At 46.3% G+C, this 15499-nt stretch overlaps 1 long non-coding RNA gene across 1 annotated transcript; it reads right to left on the minus strand.

The window, feature by feature from the left end:
• Positions 1–1394: 1394 nt before the first annotated feature.
• Positions 1395–6387, minus strand: LOC142831014 (uncharacterized). Its single transcript, XR_012906602.2, has 2 exons — positions 6272–6387; positions 1395–2126 (listed from the first exon to the last, which is right to left on the minus strand). It is a non-coding gene; the product is annotated as an uncharacterized LOC142831014 (long non-coding RNA).
• Positions 6388–15499: the final 9112 nt, after the last annotated feature.

Consider the following 15499-nt stretch of genomic DNA (forward strand, 5'->3'; position numbering starts at 1 on the left):
AATATACATTTTTAGGCTAAATCTCAATTGTTTTCAAGACAGGTAGGTATGCAGGTAGAATCCTGGAATAAATTTATACCAGCCAGCATTGTAAGTCAGCAGCTGAATGCATCCTGTGCTCGTCAATATTTACTGTTCATCTCAACGGAACTGGTTTTCTATTAATGTTTTTCTTCTGCTTTCTCCCCTCCCCTCTTCTCTCTCTCTCTCTCTCTCTCTCTGTTTTTCCAATTTTATCTTCCTTCTCTCTGCACACATGCATTTTCACTGCTTCGTCTTCCCCTCCATGCGAGTGATGAGCGAAGCCCCGGGCGGCTGCTCTCCATTCCTATCTTGGCACATTCTGCTTGCCAATACTCGAAGAAAGAATTTTACAAGATAACGGTAACCCCCAACACTGCAGTAATATGGTGGGGAGAAGGGCTGTGGGGACTTTTACTGTAGAAGGTTGTGTTCCTTGACACTGCCTCAATCCTGTGGAGCTGACAGAGTTCCCAATCCTTCCCATGGAAGATCAAAGACATATGAAAGATGGGCTGATAGATATGGTTACAGATTGTAAAATCTGTAAGTTTAGTTGTATTGTACACTATTTTTTTAGTTAATAAATAAGAAGAGTGTAGTTGCTCTGTATTCATTAGTTCCTGTTTTTACCCGTCATCAGCAGTGCCTGGATTAGGACCTAAAAAAAACCCCAACATGAATCTAACATGGCATTTGGCATCATCACATTGTTCACTCTGCAAGTGAGTAACATCCCTTCTCCCATTCTGCATCTGTCTTGTCTGTTTAGACCAGTGGTGCTCAGTCTGTGGGTTGTGACCCCAAAGGGGAGTCGCAGATGTCTTCCTGGGGGGTCACCCTAGTCGTGGGCATAAGCCCTGGCTGTTCAGATCTAAGTGCCGCTCCATGCTGCTCAAATTACCTTGGGGGTTGCAACATGAGTACAATAAAATAGGGGGGTCGTGGTTGAAAAAAGGTTGCCCACCACTGCTTTAGACAAGTGATGGGCAACCTGGACTAGTGAGTGGGCTGCATGAGTTGTCCTCCTTCATCTCCATGCAAGGTTGTTGTAACCAAGATGATCTCTTGGGCAGGGTGAGTTTTACTAACTGCACTTGTGTGTGCCGTGTGTTGATTCAACTGTAGCAGCGCTTTGATTGGCTGCAGAGGGAGGACATGGCTCTCACAGTCAATGTTGTGTGCAGTCAGCACCTCACTTCATGTGCCCTTGCTTTACATGAGGGTCTTTTTAGAAAGACTAGTAGGAAAAAAACGACGTGGAATATGGCAACCGTGCACATGGGCAACAGTAAACAAAATGTCTCATGGGCCACACATAGAACCCCGATGGGCCACATGCTGCCCATGGGCCACAGGTTGCCTACCATTGGTTTAGAGAGTATCATTTTACTGCTTCCTTGTATTTCCCTGTCTTTTCTGTTGATTGTCTCAGGTAAGTTATTTGAGGCAAGAGTTGACTTTTTGTTCTATGTTTGTACAGTGATAGATCAGAGAGGTCTTGGCCTGTAACCAGGACTGCTCGGTGTTACTGTAATACAAATAAATGATAATAATAATTAATAATAATACATACAATTAATAACTTAAGATATCACTGGTAGCTTAACAGGGACGCTGACCAGAGAAACAAGTGGGACATTGACACATGCATGCATGATATGAGAGCAAAGGTATCAGACTGATTAGACAGTCTTTGGGTATGTCTACACTGCCACCCTAGTTTGAACTAGGGTAGCAGTGTAGACATACCCTTTGAATCCATGTGGGGTTGCTTTAGGAGTAATTGAGGGTCTCTCCGCATGCTTATGGCACCATGATTCTAGTATTGGAGCACTGGAGAAATCTCCCTGCAGCTTCACTAGCAACCTCTTAGCAGGAGACTTCTGTTTGAAGCCAGGACTTGCAAGGATGATATTGTCAAAGAATGTAGCCACTTGGTTCAGTTCTGTTTCATGCCACCCTGGTTCTCTGTCAGTTAATTCCTGGATTCAGAGCAGTTTATTGCCTTCTTAGCCCATCAATCCAGCAGGGGTGTTATGCAAGCTCCGATGAAGCTGAGTCACTCCGAGTTTGCTGCCCTGAGAACTTGGGTGTTGAATTTCCTGAGTAAAAGGACAAGAGTTGACTTTGTATTAATGCCAAACTTTAAATGTTTTGACTATAAAACTAAAACACCATTACCTATTCCCCACGGAGCTCCACTCTCCCTCTCTCCTCTCCTTCCCCTCTCCACACTGTAGCCTTTTATATGTCTCAGGCATTAATCCCTCGCTGCTGGGGTGTGTAAATTAAAGAATAATAGAGCTGCAGTGGCATAAGCTCACAATGATGGGGAATGTGTTTGTCTGCTAAGAAGCAATTTCAGCGAAAATTAACTCAATTTCATCTGAAATAGTGAAGACCGGCATAAGCTGGCAGATCCCTGAGGACAGTAAAATTACTTCGTCAAAGCTCTGCTTGCTTAAATTAACCAAGCAAGCACTCCAGGTTATTGGGGAGACGCAGCTAGTAACTAGGTTTTAATGAACAAAAATAGCTTTTTGGATAAATAAGGAAAGTGCAAAGCATGTATTCTGCTGATGTCTGCATCTGTGTGACCTCAGTAGCAAGACCTTCACCTTCCCAGAGCATCCTCTTCCGGGCCCCCGTGGCCAGATGTTCCTTGTTCAAAGACTTCAAAGTGCAGCAGTGAGTCAGGCGAGTGACCCAGCAGAGGACTCTAGACAATTCCCTATTTATGTTACCCCAGGGACTGACAAATTGAAATTGCTCAGTTTGCGACACCTAGGTACTATAGTGAGAGGGGTTAGCTGGATATAACTCCAATGCTATTATACAATCAGAAAATCAGGCCGTGCTCTATTGCATCACAGGTTATGCAGATTCTTCAGCTGGAATCTTTTGCTCATGATGCATGAGATGGAATAGAAGCCAGATTCCTCTCCTAGAGCTAGGAGGGATCTACTCTGCATATGAAAAGTCAGTAAAGTCAGCAAGTGTGACTCAAGGTCCTGGGAGGAAGACAAGGGGATCAATATGCTCAGAAGGTGCCGTTTTTACATAGGCGCATTATTTGGCCATTACCAGCATTTCAAGGGGCAGTGTCTCTATGGATCTTTGCTGTTGAAGACCTGGGGTCATTGGGAGGGTTCTGCTGCTGGAATGTGCATGGTGTTTTCTTGTCTTTCCACTTCTCCTTGTTATGAGGGATCCCAGTTCACCTCCCCACCCCTGCAGAGGCCTGATGGTGTTTCTCTTTTATATCTATAAATAAGCAGCAGCAGACATGTGGAATGCGATGGATATATGCACAGAGAGCATAAGGACCTTGGGATTTGGCCCATCATTTGGAAGCGGGAATGGAACAGATCTTCACCTATGCTGGTGCTTCCTTGCAAAACCAATCTGCTACAGCCTCTCTTCTCGCTTCCTCCTCCTCAGGAGTGCTGGGCAATTGCTACCAGATGATGAGAACTCAAGAGCTCTGGACAAGAGGCTCTCACATTAGCAGACTGGAAGAACAGATGATTCCTTCCTTTGCAGCCTGTCATTTCAGCCATGGAGGCTAGTGCTATCCAGGTGCCAAAGCTGTTCATTTAGTGCCACAATTGATGCGGCAAGGTATCCAAAGAGCCAAGAGCAGGGATGGGGTGGGATCCATGATTCCTTCTGGTTCTTCCTGACCCCATTTTCCTGATTTTTCCTTTTCTGCTACTGCCATAAATCTCAATATTTGCAAAGAGGGGGAAAGCAGCTGTGTAACAGACTTGTTGAACCATCCACTCATTATAAGGGTGTCACTGGCAAAGAAATACTTTCTCTTGCTGTTGCATATTTATTATGTAGAGATTGCTTGTTAGGACAGTCTGAGGCTGTATTTTGTCTCTGTGCTGGTTTCACATGTCAGGAGAAGACCCTTGGTTAATAAGCCGGTATCTGCTGCTGCAAATTGAAATGGCCTCACAGGGGAGCTGGTTGGCAGCCCTTCCACTCCTAAACAGAAACACGGGGTAATAAATATGGGGCCAGCTACCTGTCAAATCATCTCCCTTCCAGAGGATTCATTGCAGAAATGCCACCCAGTTGTCATTCAAACCAGCAAATGCATTCAGCACAAGAAATAAATTGCAGAGTGGATGGTGGATCATTGGGACCAACATGCCCCACTGAGACCTCCCATCACGGTATTTCTCCATCCCTCACATTTTCTCATCTTCCCCAGGAAGGAGTGTCTGTTCAAAAAGCCATCCAAACATCCAGCCACGCAAACTGGCCCCCTGGTCCAGCTACTGGTTGCTTCCTGCATCTGTCTATCCAGTTGTATCTGCTCAGTTCCCTGATAAAATCAAGCTGACTCTGTTGTGAGAACTGCTGAGCCAGACCAGCTGCAGCAGAGTGAACCGGATTCTGTCCTGCTTCACGTATCACTGACAAACCTGCCAGCGGTGCCCTCACTGTGGAGTTTGCTGGGAAGGTGGATGGAGCAGAAAGAAGCATGGGGTGGATCTCCAAGCACAAAGGCAACTTTAAAAAGCTTTAAAATAGACACTAAAAGAGAGCAACCGTGCAATAGAGGCCTTTTTGAGAGAATAAAAGAATGTGGGACACTAAGGTTAGACTTCTACATGGCACTCTAGCTAATTCAAAACACAGAAACCTGTTTGCTGTAAACAAAGAGGATTTTGTGATTAAGGGAATGCTTTGGGACCTGGGTTCAAATCCTGGCTCTGCCACAGACTTTCTGTGTGACCTTGGGCAAGTTACTTAATCTTTCATTGTCTCAGTCAATGTGAATAATAGTGTTAGCTTTCTCCCACCCTTTGTCTGTCTTGTCTATTTAAGGGGAGATTCTTTTTTGCAGTGTGCTTAAGAAATGTAGGAGCACATGTCCCATTTAAAAATATCTCTCTTTGATTGTTCGTTCTTTCATGCAGGGACTGGCACAATGGGGAACCAATCCTGAATGAAGCCTTTACGTGCTACCACAATACAAATAACAATAAATGCCATATTTACAGCTTCATTTTTATGACCACAGTTACACACACTTTAAAAGCAAATTACTTTGGTACTCTTATTCCAGGAGGGTTAACTGGACACTGGAAAGTCAATCTGTTGTGTACATTGTGGAGTATGTAGCAATAACAATTTCAGTTTCTCTGCCCTGCACCTTTAAATTTTTAACAAATCTTGCCTTTCGTGGGGCAGAGCTGATGCTAACATGATACCGTGTTCTCTCATTTACTTTTCTTCTGTCTTAGCTCGGAGGCCTCTTCATTGCTGCTTCTCCCTTCCTTGTCATCGGGATTCTTGTTATGTTTTACATATTCAAAGCTCAGCCATATGCTTTCAGACTGGATGTCTTATTTTAGATTAAGGGAATCAGCAATACAAGAAAGAACGAAAGTAAAGGTCCCCCAAGAGAGCATGCTGAGTGTGTGTGTCTGCTCTGTAATAGCATACATCCTCTCGGCCCCTGTGGACAGATGGCTGTTTTAGAAATGTAATGATGCAGTACAGAGAAAAATAAAGTTATGGAAGTTACATAGCTACTTTCATTATAAGAATGCATAAGGTATCTCTGCATCTGGCCTGTGCTCACTGACTTGGGCTGGAGCTGTGGGGCTATAAAATTGCAGTGTAGACATCTGGAGTCTTCCGTCTGGGAGCCTAATCATCTCCACTGCCTTTTATAGGCCTGTAGCACATTCTCTGTGAGCCTGTCAGTGGACATGGGCCAGCTGTGGATGTTTTATTGCAGTGCAGACATACCCACAGTGGACATGGAGCGGTTCAGCACCTCATCTAGGGGTGGATATAATATCAAATAATCTGCAATTAATGCCAAATAGACTTCCTCTTGACAGGATAACTCATTGGACCAGGTAGTTGGCACTGTCCCATGCTACTCCAGTGAGAAAAGGGGCCAACATGCCATTTCATTGGTTGTGGGGGAGCCCTCTGGAAGACCCCAGTGCACAAGCTGTGCTGGGTAAGTGATTAGGAGGAGGCAGTAGGACAGGTGGAGGTGGTCGCTTGGCTCCAGCTATTTTAGACTTTGCTAACTTGCATATGGGGCTATTTCCAGCCTCAGGTGATGGGAGATTGCAAAAGTGGCAGAAAATTATCTTTGTCCTGCACCAAACATAGAACAACCAGACCTGAAAATGAGGGCCAGAGAGGCCTGAACTGAGAAACTCAGATGTGATTTGCCCCAGAATTGGGCAGCCTTTTGGTTCAGAGTCACCTCAAGCTCCACTATTTGGCATTTCTCTCCCTTCACTTTTTCTCCATGAAGACATTATGATAAAAAAGGAATCATCCAAAAATCCATCTGCTCCTCCCCGTCGTTAGCCCACCTTTGGCCAGAAGACTCTGTGTGACATCACATCATCTCCGTGGTAACCATTTGTGATGTCAGCAATCAGTTAGAGGAATATGACTCCAGGAGGGAAGAACAGGATCATATTAACTGTCCCTGGGCAAAGATCCAATTTGCAGGCCAATATCTGAAACAGTGATAGACCCAATGTGTGGTCTGGATCCAGATCTGGATTTCTTTCCAGGAGGGGTTTGCTGCTCTTCCCCACAGGCATTGTGCACCTTTTTGTTACTTGGGTTCTTTTTTCATAATCACATTCCACAAAGAGATGGCAAAAGAGGCACCAGCCTGACAGCCCTAGAGAGTGAGAGCTTCTTTAAGCCTCAGGCCTGCTCAGGAGAGGCCTGCTCTGTGGAGGCAAGGGCTGTGTATGTTCAATCACAATGTTAAAGGAGACTGGGTGCTGGTCTACATCTGAGTCTTAAGTTGACCAAGCTACATAACTCAGGGGTGTGAACCCCCCCCCTCCCCCACATAGTTAAGCCAATCTAATTCGCAATGGAGGGAGCACTGGGTTGATGGAAGAAGCTGCCATCTCTCATGGAGGTGGATTTACTACCATGATAGAAGTAAGATGCAGTAAGTATCTTCGCTCCAGCCCTGCAGCTGTGCTCCTGTGGTCTTTCTAGTGTAGACATACCCACCAGCTCAATTGACACAAACAACTTTCAGGTGGTTACTGCTTCAGTCAACTTCCAGCTTGGAGTGAGGGACATAGACGTGAAAGGCCCTGTAGCCCATTTTTACTAACCTTCTGAGCCATCCAGTCCCCCTTTCCTTTTATTTTATTTTTGGCAGCCTCTAATGACATTCAGGTATCCAAAGAATTGTATGCCAGAGGTGACGGGGGAACTTTCCTGTGATCTCTTCTCTGGAAGAAGATTTGGAGCATTTTAATAAAGTGGATTAAGGACTCGGACACAAAAGCAACCTGTTTCCCTCTGACGGAAGCTTTAATCTTCTCTCTGGGCTACTGACAAAGACTTTTCTTAAAGAAAACTTGGGAGCACAAAAGGAAAAATAAAAGAAAGAGTGCGTACACCCAAAGAGGTGCGAGATGTTGAAAGACACCCATGAATTGGAGCCAGTTGGGTGTTAATTGTGTTCTCTTTTCCAGGGGCCAGTTTTCCTCTTTCCTTGCCAATTTCAGATCAATGGCAGAGGCTGGTGAGCTGGGATGAGGAAGGAAAAGACTTTGATTAGAAAATCTTAGTGGTAAAAGAGATATTGAACAAACTGCTCAGTCGATGCGCCACTCAATGACAACAATTAAAAGGTGAAACTTTTTCTTTTCCTTTCAAAGAAAGACACATCTGCTTTGCTGCAGGAAAATCTCTCTCCTTGTACCTGCACCCAACCTTCTCCTGAATCTATTCAATTTTAAAAAAGGATGTGACCTATATAACTGACCCACTTTCGTGCTGCTAAGTACATGGTATAAAACGACCATGTATTTAAAAGGATACAGACAACATTTTGGCTACAAGGTTTTTGTTAGGAAAACAAAATAGAGATTTACAAAACGTAGTGTTTATGGAAATAGTTCCATAAATGTTTTAAGAAAAACTAAAATCCTTTCTGCACCATTGGAAACCTAAACATAATTGCTTTATACTCAGCTGGTATGAATCTGGCTAGCAGCATTCAGTTGGGCTGAGTTAGCCTAACTGACCCAACTTCCTTGGTTAGCGAAGACACAGAAAGTGATTCTAAGTAGAATACCATGACACCCAGCTCTTAGCACTTTTTATCAGAAGATCTCAAAGTGCTGCACATTATTTAGTGTATTTATCCTCACAAGAAAGCCAAGTGCCATTACCCCCATTTTACAGATGGGAAACTGAGGCAGGTGGATTAATTGCCTTGTTCCAAGTGACATCATAACCTTAAAGCAGAGCAGAGAACCCAGAGCTCCAAGCCCCAAAGCTTGTGCCCCTGACCATCTTTCCTCTCCCAACCCAGTTGTTTTTATTGTCTAAGCTTTTCAGGGCTGGGCCCAAGCTTTTGTTCTGCTTGTACATCACCTGGCATGGTGGAGTCCTAGTTGATAACTGGGGCTCCTAGCACACATGCAAACACACAGCAAGTAAATAATTTTTTTCTCCACTTTGCTAGTCACAAAAATTAGTTAGATGGGGACATTTAGGATTTTCCCTTTGCATCCTTTAGCTATAGGGATCCAGACCTGCCAGAATCAGAGCATATCAGGTGTACTATGGATGGTTCAAACTAAGATCTGATCTCGTAGCAACTTATGCATGCATGAATCCTTATTCACATGAGTAGTCCCACTCAAAAAGAGGGATGTTAAGCACCTTTGCAACACATTTGCAGGCTCGGGCTTGGGTGAACTATGAAATTCAGAGTAGTGTCCATCTCTTCCCTGTATTTTGGTTTGGATCAAAGTCAGTGGAGTCTCTTGAGGATAGACCTTGTCTATCCTGATCTGAGTCAGGTGCAGTGTTGTCTTAGCCCGCTGCTCAGAAAAGGTCTCTGAAAGGCATCCGTGTGTATGGCTTTTGCCTGTCCATTTTCAGAGGCACCGTATGTGCCAAGCAAGTCATTAGGCCAGCTACACAACCACAGACATCACAGCAACATGAACCAGTGAGAGTCCTGGATTTCTTCTGATGCTTGCATTTAAGCTTGTAAATAATGCTTATGGTGAGAGGAGGGTTAGGGAAATTCCATATTCTATCTCTTGCAGTTGGAGATGCACCGCAGGCCCATACACAGGAATTGATGTGGGATTTGCTTTTTTGGTAAATGTGGACTGCAAGAGTGCAAGCGCACCCCTCCCCATGGTCCCTCAAGTAAGCGTGCTCCAGCCAGATGGGGGAAGACAGGAGCCTCTCTGCCTGAGCCTCCCTCCCCCATGCTCCAGCCTTCTCCCCACCCCGGGTTTTGAGAGTTAAACTGTGTTCCCTGTTTCTCTTAGCTTTATTTTTTTTCCAACTGTGTGTTACATTTAAACACCTCACACAAAGGAACAAGGATTGTTCACGCTGCTGCTTCCCTTGTTCCTCTGTAAAAAAGAGAGAGAAAACCCCTGCAGGTGTAACAGAGCAGCTATAAAAGGGGAAACAGGAGCACAGAGCTGAGTGCTGGGAACAGAATAGCCGTCAGAGGGCTGGGCACTCTTCTTGCTCATGTATTTCGTGGCATTCACTGCCCTTCAGTGACTGCTGCTGGCTCTCTAATGTCCTTTCTTTTGCAGCTGATAGGGACTAGGGGATGTCAGGTTGCTTTTCTTGCACATGCTGTGCAGTGGGGTTTCCCAGTTTTTGCCCACCAAGAGGTTTCATGGCACAGGCCCAGTGATAGCACCTCTATAATCAGAATGTGGAGGGGCTGTAACTTTTGATATGGGCAGTCAACTTGCCAAGACTATTGTCCTCTCAGGCAGTGCTGGTGCGGATGGAGCACTTCAGTGCTGGGACTCCTCACCATCTGGCACTTGTCATCTCAGAATGTAAGCTCCTTGAGGCTCGGGGTTTTTGCCTTTGCATGTATTTTTACAGCATCCAGTCCAATGGGGCCCTGATCTTGACTGAGTTCTCTGCACTGTAAATAGGAAGCAATAATATTGCAGTTTCAGCAGACAGTCCCCCTATACTGAAATTAGGGTGACCAGATAGCAAGTGTAAAAAATTGGGATGGGGGTGGGGGTTGTGGTACTATTTTTCATAAAAATATTGTTATAATTTTGGCATACCTAAGATGTGGTTTATGCAAGATGGGCCAACTAAGTTATCATTAGAAAGGGTGTGATTTACTGAATGAGATTACCCTATTTGTATATTTCTGTATCTGAAGTTAGAAATATTGACTATGTATCAATTACAAAAATGTTTACACCTGGGGAACTCCCACCAGACAAAATACATTCAGTCTAGCGGGTTAGTTAATGAACCATTATGGGGAACAATAGGAGTTTGAAGCAGCTAATCTCCCACCTTCCTGAGAAGGTTCTTAGGATGCTACAAGCAACCTCTAACTCCTGACTGCTTTCATATTGCAGGGTCATGTCATATTGTCACCTGGTACTGAACACTGTCATGGACTGCTAGTATTTTTCTACTAGTTGGGGGCATAGGTGAAAGTAACTTAAATTTTGTATAGTACTGTCGTATCTCAGCCCTCCCCTTAGTGGGCACAGGGCAGGGAGTTGGGGTAGGAGTGGTTGTAAAATGAGAGTACCTATAAGTGTGGGATGGAATGTGGGGGACTCAGTGCAGTGGGTTGAGGTGGATGTGGGTGTGTGAGTTCCGGCAGGGAGCTGGGTTGTGGGGAGCCTCAGGAGTCAGAGCAGGAGTTGTGGGTGTGGGGGGCTTAGGGCAGGGGAAGGAGGTGCAGGAGTCAGAGAAGAAGGTGTGGGGAGCTCAGGGCAGAGGGTTGGAGGGACTCAGGGCGGAGGCTGTGGCCACCGCACTGCCTGGCCACCAGATTCCAGGGCTGGCCGCCTAAGTACCAGAGTTGGTGGGGGCAGCAACTGCACTACCCAGCTGCCCAAGCATCGGTGCTGGTGTGGGCGACCACTGTGCTGCCCAGCTACCTGAGCAACTTGGTGTGCTGTGGCCATGCCAACCTGGGGGCTGTGGGTGCCCACTTGATCTTCTCTCCACAGCTAACCAGTGCTGGGGCTGGGGGTCAAGGGTGGTGGTGGTTTGAGCTTCGGTGGTGGAGGGAGCAGAAGCGGAAAGGTAGGCCACCCATGCCCAGCACTGGCATAGGAACCGTACCTGTGTACGGTGGCTGACAGCATCTAGAGCAGTGATGGGCAATCTAGACTAGTGAGTGGGCCACATGCATGGCCCTACTTCATCTCAGTGGGTTGCCAGATTGTCCTAACCAAGACAGTCTCCTGGGATAGGGTAGTTCTGATAACTGTGCTTGTGTACCTAGAATTTGTGGAATGTGCTGATCGAACTGGAGCAGCGCTTTGATTGGATGCAGAGCGAGTGCATGATTCTGTTAGTCAATATCATGTACAGTCGGCATGCACCTCACTTCATGTGCCCTTGCTTTATGTGCGTGTCTTTTTAGTAATACCAGCAGGAAAAGAACTACATGATTGAAACCCGTGGAATCTGGCAACCCTGCATGTGGGCAATGGTAAGCAACACATCTTGTAGGCCACATGTAGTCACAGGTTGTCCACCACTGATCTAGCGCCCCCACCCCCAGCTGGCCACTCTTGTACCAGTGGGACACACTGGCTTACTTTCACCTTTGGGTGGGGATCAAGCTGGGAAACAAAAGATTCCCACCATATGCAAATCCTATTTAAGGCTGGGGAGTGAGATATCCAAGGTTGTTGGTTTTTTCTTCACTAAATCTCCACCCAAGATGACTGTTCTAAACACCTAAAACTGAACTGGGGACAAAAGAACTGAAGATGGAAAAGGTCTCTGGTCTGTGAAAGTAGTGCTTCAAACAACATTTAGGGTGAGAAATTACTACCCGTAGCCAGTTTCTATAGTGTATTAAGCTTAGTTTGAGTGTTTGTTTGATTTGCTCAATAATCTGTCAATCTGTTTGCTATCTCTTGTGTTTATTTACAATCTATCTTTTATAGTTAATAAACTTATTTTGTTTTCACCAAACCCATTCGGTATAACTCATAATGGGGGAGGAGGGCCCCAAAAAGCTGTGCATGTCTTTCTCCACATTGAGGGAGGAGGTGAACTTCCATGAGTTGAGGCCAGGAATGGACAATAAGCCAGACGTGACTTTTCAGGGTTACCCCTGGTTGGTCACTGTGCTTTGCTTACTTCAGCTTCTGTAGGTATGGCCGCTTACGGCTCCTGTTTGCCATGGATTGCTCTTCCTGGCCAATGGGAGTTGCGGGAAGCAGTGTCCCAGGCTGTGCTGCTTCATGCAGTTCCCATTGGCTCGGAATGGTGATCCTCAGCCAATGAGAGGTTCAAGCAGCTTTACCTGCGGAGGCACAGGTAAATAAAGTGCTGGTAGCCCACCAGGGCCTAACTGGTGAAAGACTTCTGGCCTGCAGGCCACTTGTTACCCACCACTGGTTTGTGCTATGCGGATCTCGGGGCACCGTAAGACAATGAAATGTCGGGATATGTACCCCTGTATGGGTATGCACTTGAATGCTAGACAATTCCTTAGTGGAAAGCCTTCCCATGCAGTACTGATTTCCGTGTCTCTGTCTTTCTGCAGTTGTGTGTCCCTAACTATGTGTGTGCTGGAGAAGGCCGGAGGGTCTGGTTTGGCAGGACAGATGAGGGAGCCCAGCCTGGTGGAACAGGTGGGCTTAGTGAATCCCAGTGTATCAGGTGGCAACTTGGAGTGAGGGGGGGGAGGGGATAACCTGTCACTAGGCACTTTTATGAGAAAAAGCCCCGAATCTCAGGACTATCCCTATGCTATCAGGACATCCAGTTCCCTTAACAGAAACCCATGTTGCTGAAGTAGGTCTGGGTATCCTTCTCCCTCCTTCCCCCTGCACTACAGCTTTTCCTCTCCAAAGCCATAGGGCAAGCTTCCTTCCACCTTGAAGAGCACTAAAATTCTTTAATGAGCAGCTTGTTTTTGCTGTGTACCCCATACATTCCTGGTGCCTTGGTGACAGGTTTATAAAGCAACCCAGAGTTCCTTTTGCCACAAGCACACTTCTTCTCACTAAATCAGTGCTCTGCTTATCAAAACAAAAGCACAGTCTGGTAAAAAACTTGTTCCATTCTCGAAACCCCACCCATCTACAGTTCCTCCTCCACTCTAGGCCTCTCATTCTGATTGGTGGGAATTCTTCCTCTTCTCTGATTACTGCAAAGAGCAAGCCCAAGAGCTTTGTGATTCTTTGTGTCACACACACATTTGGTGTTGACAAACTGCATTGTTTTGTCTATAGAAAAGTATTAACTGCTTACATCTATTTTCTCAAAGACCGCACATGAATATTAAAAAGAATTTATGTCTGCAATGGCTTTGGGCAGTTGAGAAATCCATTATATGCTGTCATATCACACAGTGGTAATGTGAAAAGCTTGGAGTCCCTTCAATATTTATTAACAATACAAGCGATCTTCACCTTAAATACAATTGTTTTTCTTCCTGCACTTTGGTCACATTAAAAAAAAAATTCTACTGGTTTCTTTAATCCATTACTTTGTGTATATTATGATTTGGATGATGATTTACATCCATAAGAAATTTCATGATGGTAAAAGACGCCTGGTTAATTTCATTAATGAATTACAGTGCATTCTGTGATCTCTCCTATGCATACCTACATTTGAATGATATACACAGAGAGGTAACACATTTATTTGGACCACACAGCAGGTCTGACAGCACTCCCAGCCACTCAAGAGTACAAGCTAACTGCACACTCCTGTTCTCAGTCTTCCCTGCATCCCACCCCAGTCAGACCTGGAGATCAAACCACTCTGTATCAGGGATGTGAAAGATTAACCAGTTAATCGGCTAATTGGTAAGCATCACTCTAAACATCCCAGGTTAATGCAGAGGCTGGAGCAGCTCCCCACCCGCCCTGGGCAGAGGGCTGCACCAGCCCCACAGGGCCCCCTCCGGGTAGGGGTTGCTTTGGCTGTCCGGAGCGAGCAACGTGTCTGTGGCGGGTCTGGCCTGACCCCCACACTGCAGGTTACACGCTGGCACCCTGGGAGCGGGGCCAGCAGCTCTTGCCAGCTCTGCACCCAGGGAATTGACCTTGCTGTGGCATCAAAACCTCCTCCCCTGGAATGGGGCTGCCAGCTCTTGCCGGTTCCACTCCCCAGGAAGCCTCCTCTCTGGGAGCAGCCCCTGCCAGCCCCACTCCCGGGGAGGCTTCTCTGTGGGCTCTGCAGAATAAAGCTCATTTAAGATTTACACTGCAGAGCCAGCAGCGCGTGTAACCGCTGAGATTTTCCATTATATTCGCGGTTCCCTATTTAACTGCCTTTTTACATCCCGACTCCTTGTTCATTGCTGAATGGGGTCTGGTGCCAAGTTCCACACTGGCAGCCTCTCCCAGGGTTGCCTCCCCAACGTGTCCTGGGAGGTTGAGCTGTCTGGCTGCGTTCTGTCTCCTAGGCCGAACCACTTCCTTGGGCCCCTGCTGAGACTGCCACTCAGGACAGCGACCCTCCTCCACTGGACTGAGACCAGCTTCTCATCTCATGCTGGTTACTGAACAGCCCGCCAGACGGTAACAATGGGCAGTGGACACTGACCCAGCATCTTTGTGAACGAGGGCCCTACTCGGGGTGAAAGGCTGCATACCCATTACTGAGCCTCTGGAGCAATCAGTTCTCCCACATCTTCAGCGGTATCTGAAGAGAGATGACTATGTTAGTGATTTAGCTGAGAGCAGACATGCCTGCCACCAGCAGAAGTGGTGGGAGTCCAGCAGAAATGCCTGCCACCCCCTGCTATTTGCCCCAGGTTACAAGCAGGCCCCAATGGTCCAGATCTATGATCCACGTGTGACAAAGGCATGCTAGGAAATTGGTCAATGAGAAAGTCTACTGCCTTGCAGGACAGGGCCCACTGTACTGTAGCTGATGTGCGTTGTGCCCTGGGTAGGAGTCTGCAGGCCTGGTGCATGGAAGCCTACCCAGATGGGAAGGAGGAAAGGTAGCATCTGCTCTCGTGTATCCATAGAAAATGGGGAGCTGTGAGCCTTGGGGTGTCTGCCATCTCTGGAGACCTCAGCAGAGGCATCACTATTGCCTGCCTGTTGTAAGCATGTACAGAATGTGTGCCCTATGTGCATACAGGAGTATGTCTGTGTGTGAGCATCAATGTGTATGCATGTGGATGTGTGTGCACATATTACTGCGTTTGTGGGGTGTGAATAGGTGTGCCTATGGTGCACAGGTATGTATGATTTACGGCATGTGTATGCAGCTGTGCAAATGTATTGGTGCAAACATGCATTTAAGCAGGAGTCCACACTTCTGCAACCCTTTGCTACTCTCTCTCCATCCACAGCTCCCTGTCCTGCACTTGTGACATTATGATCATCTCCATGGCAACCGATTATGATGATATAAATAAGCCCTTACGACATCATATTGCACAGAGGAGAAGGAGAGAGAGATGCACCACAAGGGAAAAAGCAATTGT

The sequence above is a fragment of the Pelodiscus sinensis genome, chromosome 11 (assembly GCF_052426305.1).
Source record: "Pelodiscus sinensis isolate ZL-2025 chromosome 11, ASM5242630v1, whole genome shotgun sequence".
Classification (NCBI taxonomy): domain Eukaryota; kingdom Metazoa; phylum Chordata; order Testudines; family Trionychidae; genus Pelodiscus; species Pelodiscus sinensis.